General features: G+C 30.8%; 1 long non-coding RNA gene across 1 annotated transcript; it reads left to right on the top strand.

Moving 5' to 3' along the window:
- Positions 1-3,451: 3,451 nt before the first annotated feature.
- On the top strand, positions 3,452-6,086 carry LOC143075131 (uncharacterized). Its single transcript, XR_012978236.1, has 2 exons — positions 3,452-3,666; positions 4,794-6,086. It is a non-coding gene; the product is annotated as an uncharacterized LOC143075131 (long non-coding RNA).
- The last annotated feature ends 1,140 nt before the right edge of the window (positions 6,087-7,226 follow it).

The following is a 7,226-nucleotide window of genomic DNA, read 5'->3' as shown; positions in this document are numbered from 1 at the left end:
CATTCGAATAACTGAGACAATTGAAATAAGTTGTTTTCCGTGACATGATATCGTCAAACTAAGATGTGTTACACTATCGACGAAAAGCTTTAAAATATTGATGTCGAGTAAAGATTACATCATTTTTAAGACATGTTCCTTTGCATTACTGTCTATGAATCCGTATAGTTTTTCAGAAAGTAATAATTGTTTAGACTTAAAACAATAAGTGAAATGTTTAACTGCAAACTCTTAGTTTGTACAAACGGCACTGACAGGAAAAAGAATACAGTTAATTTTGTCGTTGGACATGATAAGTCATACAGTAGAGTGTGCATGAAATTTGAGACTGGCTATCTACGTGAAAATTAGTTTTGATGAATTAGGAATATACCTATTTCAGATTAAAAGAATCCAAATCAGATTAAACGATATACTCCTTATATATCAATAAACTTACAAAATGTTATACTCAAAGACTTCATTGTATATCAATAAACTGAGAAAATGATACACTCAAAGCCTTCATTGTATATCATTGAACTCCCAAAAACGATAAACCCAAAACCTTTGTTGTATATCAAAGAAATCACAAAATGATATACTCAAAGCCTTCAATGTATATCAATGAAAAAAAAATCACAAAATCTTTTTTTATATTTTATTGTTAATTATTTTGCTTGCTTAACATCTGGTAGTAAACATTATACTATATAGATTTCATCTATATTCATCAAGAAAGCAAGTTATCAGTCTTTCGAAATGTTATGCTATGCAAAGGGTAAAACTGTTCTATTAAATGTCAATCATTTGGAAAATATATGATACTAAAGAAAAGTATTTTGAATTATTCAGACTGACTCATATCTCAAACTAAATTGGATATATATAGCTTAGATTTTACAGATTAGAAACTCCTTTTGCAAACACTTTTAAGCATGGTTATATCTATGAAAATTTAATATATATTGAATATTCTACATACAAAGGTTTGAATGAATGCATGGAGACAAGAAAAAATAAAATCAATTACTAAAATAGAAACTTCCTTTTTATTAATATGATTTTACTTCTAGTGTATTTTGAAATGCAGTTTGTTTTATATTATTGCAGTATCCGTAAACTCAGTGTTTAGTGTCATTTTGTGCAACAGATTCTATATATGCACACATAGAACTTATAAAAAAGAAGATGTGGTTTGATTGCAAATGAGACAACTGTCCACAACAGACAAAAATGACACAGACATTAACAACTATAGGTCACCGCACGGCCTTCAACAATGAGTAAAGCCCATACCGCATAATCAGCTATACAAGGCCCCGATAAGACAATAACGGCCTTATTTATATAAAAAAAAGTAAACGAAAAATAAATATGAAACACACAAACAAACGACAACCACTGAATTACAGGCTCCTGACTTGGAACAGGCACATAACTTGTCCAGTTATCAGTCAATCTGAATCTTATTTCTTTTCTTCTACTATAGCTACAAAAAACGACAGTTATGTGATGTCTTATAATGCAATACAGCGTATGAAATAACAATGACGTATTTGGAATTTTGTCAAAAATGATCTTATGTTACTATGAACGACATTTCTCCATTACCATGTTAATGGCTTTTTGTTTCAACTAGATTTATATACCATAAACATGATAAATGACAGGAATAAAATTCTCACAAATTACTAAATCAGTCACACATTTGTCATAGAAAAACAACATCAGTTCACTTGAACATCATGGACTTTGATCCTTTTATAGTACAAAAAAAGGAAATAGGTAATGTATCATGTAAGTACGTCCTTTTATACTATGTCACACACAGATCATCATATTACACGGTCGTGGTATAGAGTACTAATATAACCAGTAATACTAAATGGTGTCAGCATATAATTTTGACATACACTAAAGGCAAATATTGTAATTCCAAGTCCATTGGCGGAGTACAGTATACACAAGAAGATGTAGGATGATTGCCAAGGAGAAATGTTTCCACAAAAGAATAAATGACATGGTAATTAACAACTAAAAATCAAATTATGGTCTTCAACAATGAGAAAAGTCCATATCGCATAGTCAGCTATTAAAGACATCAAATATCAAATGTAAAACAATTTAAACGAGAAAACAACCGGACAAATTTTCGTAAAAAAAACCCCGAAAAACTAATATGTAACACATTAACAAACGATAACCCCCGAAATACAGGCCCCTGACTTGGCACAGTCACATATATACAAAATGTGGCGGGGTTACAATACAATGCATGTTATAAGTTATATATCCTGGATAATATATTTTAGGATTGAAATCTGGCTTTTTGGTAATTTGGCACTAAGCACTGTTACAGTCATAATTTCGCTCTCATAGACTCGATGTAAAAAAAATGATAAAAACTCTCATAGTCATATGAAAGTTAGTCCGAGATTACTTTGACGTCCAACGGCTGTTGTGGCAGACAAGCTGGGGCCGTGGGACGTCAGAGCTTGTCCCATATCAAAAATTGGATATTTGCCCACCCAAAATAGATGCGCTGCTTCGTCGCTTCTGGTGCCAATTGAGGGCCTTGGAATTATATAAATCGGGCATCAATCTGTTCATTTTTCATTTATCTCTGCATTTATGTAAGTTTCACCTACCTGCCAATCTTTATTTTTTCCATATTTTAACACTTTTCACAGAGACCCATCGATTTATCATAATTGTCAGAAAATTATGTTATTGATTTACATCCATTTTGAAAGGACAACTCAAAACGATACTTATTGGATGCACCGTTTTGTCTTAACATGATTGTGATGGGTAGATATTTTATACTTTGTTGTAGTTTATTTATCATTAATACGACTGTTTAGGCGTCGTAAAACCTTCCAAAACTTAAACATAACATGTATACAAAATTATGATACATTGTATTGAATGTTCAAAAAACAATCTTACGAATTTCGGTCATTCATAGGCAATTGAATGAGAAGGAAGAGGAAGTGTGTTCTAATTTTATTTTATGCATACATGTACCATGTGACTTGTTGATGTTGCTGATAACACCATCAAGACATCAACATTTCATTTCAAAGATATCAAATTACATCAAATTACCTTGATTATCTTTCAAGAAAATGTGTTCTATGCAACATATTTGACCTCTCACAAATAAACAAAAACTTAAGAAAGTAAGCACCTGAATGAGGTATTACAAAAGTTTTGAGGATTAAAAAAAATTAACTTAGGTAAAAATGTTAGATGGTGCAAAACCCTTTCCTTGTCAAAGCTGTGTTTTCTGCAATGTATTTTACTTGGATGATAATCATTCCTTTTTTTGAAAAATGAACGGACAATGAAGAAATTTATATATTTTTATCGATCAAAAGCGAAAACAAATAAATAATCATTATAAGACAATAACATTGTTTGTAGTGTTTAAATTTCATTCAATTAAATGTTTCCTTTTCATTGCTTTTTGTTTTCCTTAATTATTATTCTAGAAATTGCAGAATGCCACCTTGGGTTTTATGACTACAATTTGGATTATAATTGGCCAAACACTTGTATATGCAACAATGAAGCATTATGCAACAAGATATCCGGCACATGTGAATGTAAAGACAACACGTCATGCATTAACATTAGAAAAATAACATTCCCAAACAACACTACAGCAAATTCTATTAACAGGTATTATAATTATGATTTTGAATTTCGATCTTAATTACAAATTGCACAAAATTATGATTTAAAATTTCTTACTAGCTAATTTGCACTTGATAAATCGATAAATCTATCAATCAACAAACTTACGAGATTGTTTGACTCATAGTGTAACTACCGGCCTTCAAACAGTCGCTTTTGCATCCTTACTGGCTGACCTTTCTCTTTTTAACATGCCCAATAAGTAAAGAAATATCAAGTCAGGATTGTGGCATTTCTTATAAAAATAATTCGTTTCTAAGTATGTAAGCGTTTGTTTTTTTTACACTTCATAGTTCCGGTTGTGTCTTTGTTTTCCTCTTATAGTTGATGTGTTTTTTTAATTTTAGTTTGTAACGCGGGTTTGCTTCCTCTCAATCGATTTACACTCGATTTATAACTTTGAACATCGGTATACTAATGTTTCCTTTATTTGTACAAGTTCACAATTTTTTTTATAAAAATCTTTATTTTCAAACGAAACTGATCTTAAAATGATTAAAACAGTTAGATATTTGATAGTTCACGGAAGATACTGTTGGTGACTTATATTTCAATATCTTGGTCTGATTATTGTTCAACTTGTGTGAAGGGTTTGTGTCTTAGTTTGTTTTAGTGACTGCATACCTGTTTGAACTTTAATTTGCATCCATTTTAAGTATACTCAAAAGACCATAATGTGACCAATATTGGTTTACTTTTACAAATTGTGACTTGGATGGAGATTTGTCCCATTGACACTTATACAACATCTTTTTATATCTTTTTAGTATATATATAACATATAGCTACCTGAAATATCTTAACCCGTTATTTCTATTTTAAGTGAAACTAGAATGGTGTTTGGATTTTTAAAACATGAAACACGTTTAATGTTTACCCAAAACAAAACAAAACAATGGGTACCTAGGAAGATAACATTTACAATGATTTATAACCTGTTGTTGATCTGATTCAATCCGGTTTTTAAGAAAGGAAATGCATCCAAACCGAAAGGAAATGGTCTTTTGTGATAACAATTCATTTATCCTAACGGAAATACAAACATATTGTTTACTCAGCCTATTACTTCCCATTTGCTGAAAGGAATTTGTATTGCTGCTATATTTTTACAGGAATTTATTAGTTCTGGTTGTTACGATCGCTGTACTGTTGCTGGCTTTAACATATCTGTCTCTTAAGAGGTACTTGAAGCAAAGACGCAATCGAAGCAGTCAGCATGACATTAACGAAACAGACAATGAAAGTCATTATTACAGTGAAATACGTGATGATCAATTGGATAATATAAGGAGTTCTCGTATGCTAGAAAATGACAATCCACAGAATAGATTTCAGCAAACAACAAATAGAGAGCACGGATATCGGAACAATACACAATTATTGTCAAACATCGACATGTTTGAAGAACAACGTCCAAATTCGTACTGTTCTTTACAACATATACACGATGATTACTTGAACCCATACTGTGCATTAAGGTTCGAAAGACGTGTGCATAGTTGTATGTTTTGAAACTGCATCATACGTATTTTTATTCTATTTACTGGCTATGATCTACTTTGATATATTATATTAATCAATAGATTTAAACTTGTATATCATCTTGTACAGATATGTAAGAAAACAATGAGAGTAAACTTAAGATAAGTAAATGTATAGAAACTAAAAATTTTAGGGTCTTTGTAAATGGGAAAAGATGAAATAGTAAATAATGCCAAATTATTAAATTAAAACAAATGGTTGTCTGACATTATTTTAATATTAAAGCAAACAAACCGAAAAAAAGCTTTTCACGAGGTTATCAAACTAGGACGAAGAGAAATTGGTTCTCGCAGAAAATTGATTTCAAACAAATGCGCACACTGTCCTTACATTTGCCATTTCAGGGCGTTTTGTAGCTGACTATTCGGTGTGGGCTTTGATCATTGTTGAAGGCCGTACAGTTACCTATAGTTTCTTATTTCTATGTCAGTTGGTCTTTTGTGGATAGTTGTCTCACTGGCAATCATACCACATCTTCTTTTTCTTTTTTCACTTAAGAATAATATTTCAATAAAAAATAATTCAAACATCATTTAACAGCAAGGACTTCTGCCATGACTAACTTGCTAACTGAAAAATGGGGTCCATTCTAATGGCAAATGCATGCAATCATTTAAGAAACATTGAATCAAAGATTGGATGTAAATTTGCCTGATGACAAGGCAGTAAACAATTATATTTGTCTTATTGTTTTCATTAAAATATGAATTAATAGATACAAAATAAAACTGTTTCCATTACATGAATTATGTGATACATTTCATAATCTTAATTTGTCATATTGTGTATGTTGTTCATTTCAATTCGTCATTGTCACATGCACATAACATGTGCTTTTTTTGTCAATAAAAATTTGAACAGTATTACTCTATTTATTTGTCAAAACACACACCTAGCATCAATAAAAAATACATATTTTGTTGGTGGATTTTGGTTTGTTCGGAAAAGAACTTAAATATACAATATAATCTATGATTAGCACCATATTTAAGTTTTATCTATCCAAAAAATTACTCTGTACCTTTTTTCCCTTCCCCTTTCAAATAACCTTTTATATCAAATGTCAGTATCTTGTACGAATTTTTATTACATATTAGTCTTTGAAAAATAATATACCGGAAGAGATATCAACAGTTATTTACAACTACATGTACTTATTAGATAAACTTAACTATAGATTACTAAACAAAAAACCGAGAATATACTTCATGATCGGCGACCATAGAGTTTAGTATAAGTCACATTAGATTACTAAAGTTTAACAAGAAGATAATCGATAAAACAAATGCATAGGAAAAAACAAATTTTTATTAGTAAAGAAACTAGGTTTGTCGACAGGGTAGGCGTATCATGATACTGTTTCTTCTACAGCCAAATCACACCCAGTGGAAATGTCAACATTGGGACTAGTATACAGTCGTCAAATGTCTAAATTACAGGACAATTCTGGTATACAAGTATCCAATACGACAAAGCACATGTCGATATTGAGTTGAGAAAAGGAAATATCTTATCAGTCAACCAATTCATTGTTAAGCGTACAAATGTTGTTGTTTAGAATTTAGTCAATTTAATCACATAGAAATTGAAAAGTATACGCCATTGTATGGGCCAAAACGTGTATTACCACCGAGTATTAAAAAAATGACAATTGAAACGTTGCATTCAACACGTTTGTGATAGAAAGTGTTTGAAGTCGGTCACTGTACAACAGCGATGATAAGTTACAACTATGAAGCAGCCAGGTCTTTTTAGTAGTTTTTTACACCCCAAGTTCACTGGAACACACACCATCACATGTTACACTCCAAGTGTTCCATGTAATGCAGTTTATTGATTAAAAAAACAAAATTACACATCTGAGATAATTAAAAAAACTTAAAAGATACTTTTTCTTTATATCTTACAGAATGTTCTGTATAAATGTTACTTATTATTAGTCCAAAACATTCGACCAGTATGAATTCATAGTTGTGATATATTTGAATCACGAATGTCTGAGT

Source organism: Mytilus galloprovincialis, chromosome 5 (assembly GCF_965363235.1).
Source record: "Mytilus galloprovincialis chromosome 5, xbMytGall1.hap1.1, whole genome shotgun sequence".
NCBI classification, from domain to species: Eukaryota; Metazoa; Mollusca; class Bivalvia; order Mytilida; family Mytilidae; genus Mytilus; species Mytilus galloprovincialis.
The sequence above is the reverse complement of the archived record's forward strand: the minus strand, read 5'-3'. Positions and strand labels throughout refer to the sequence as shown.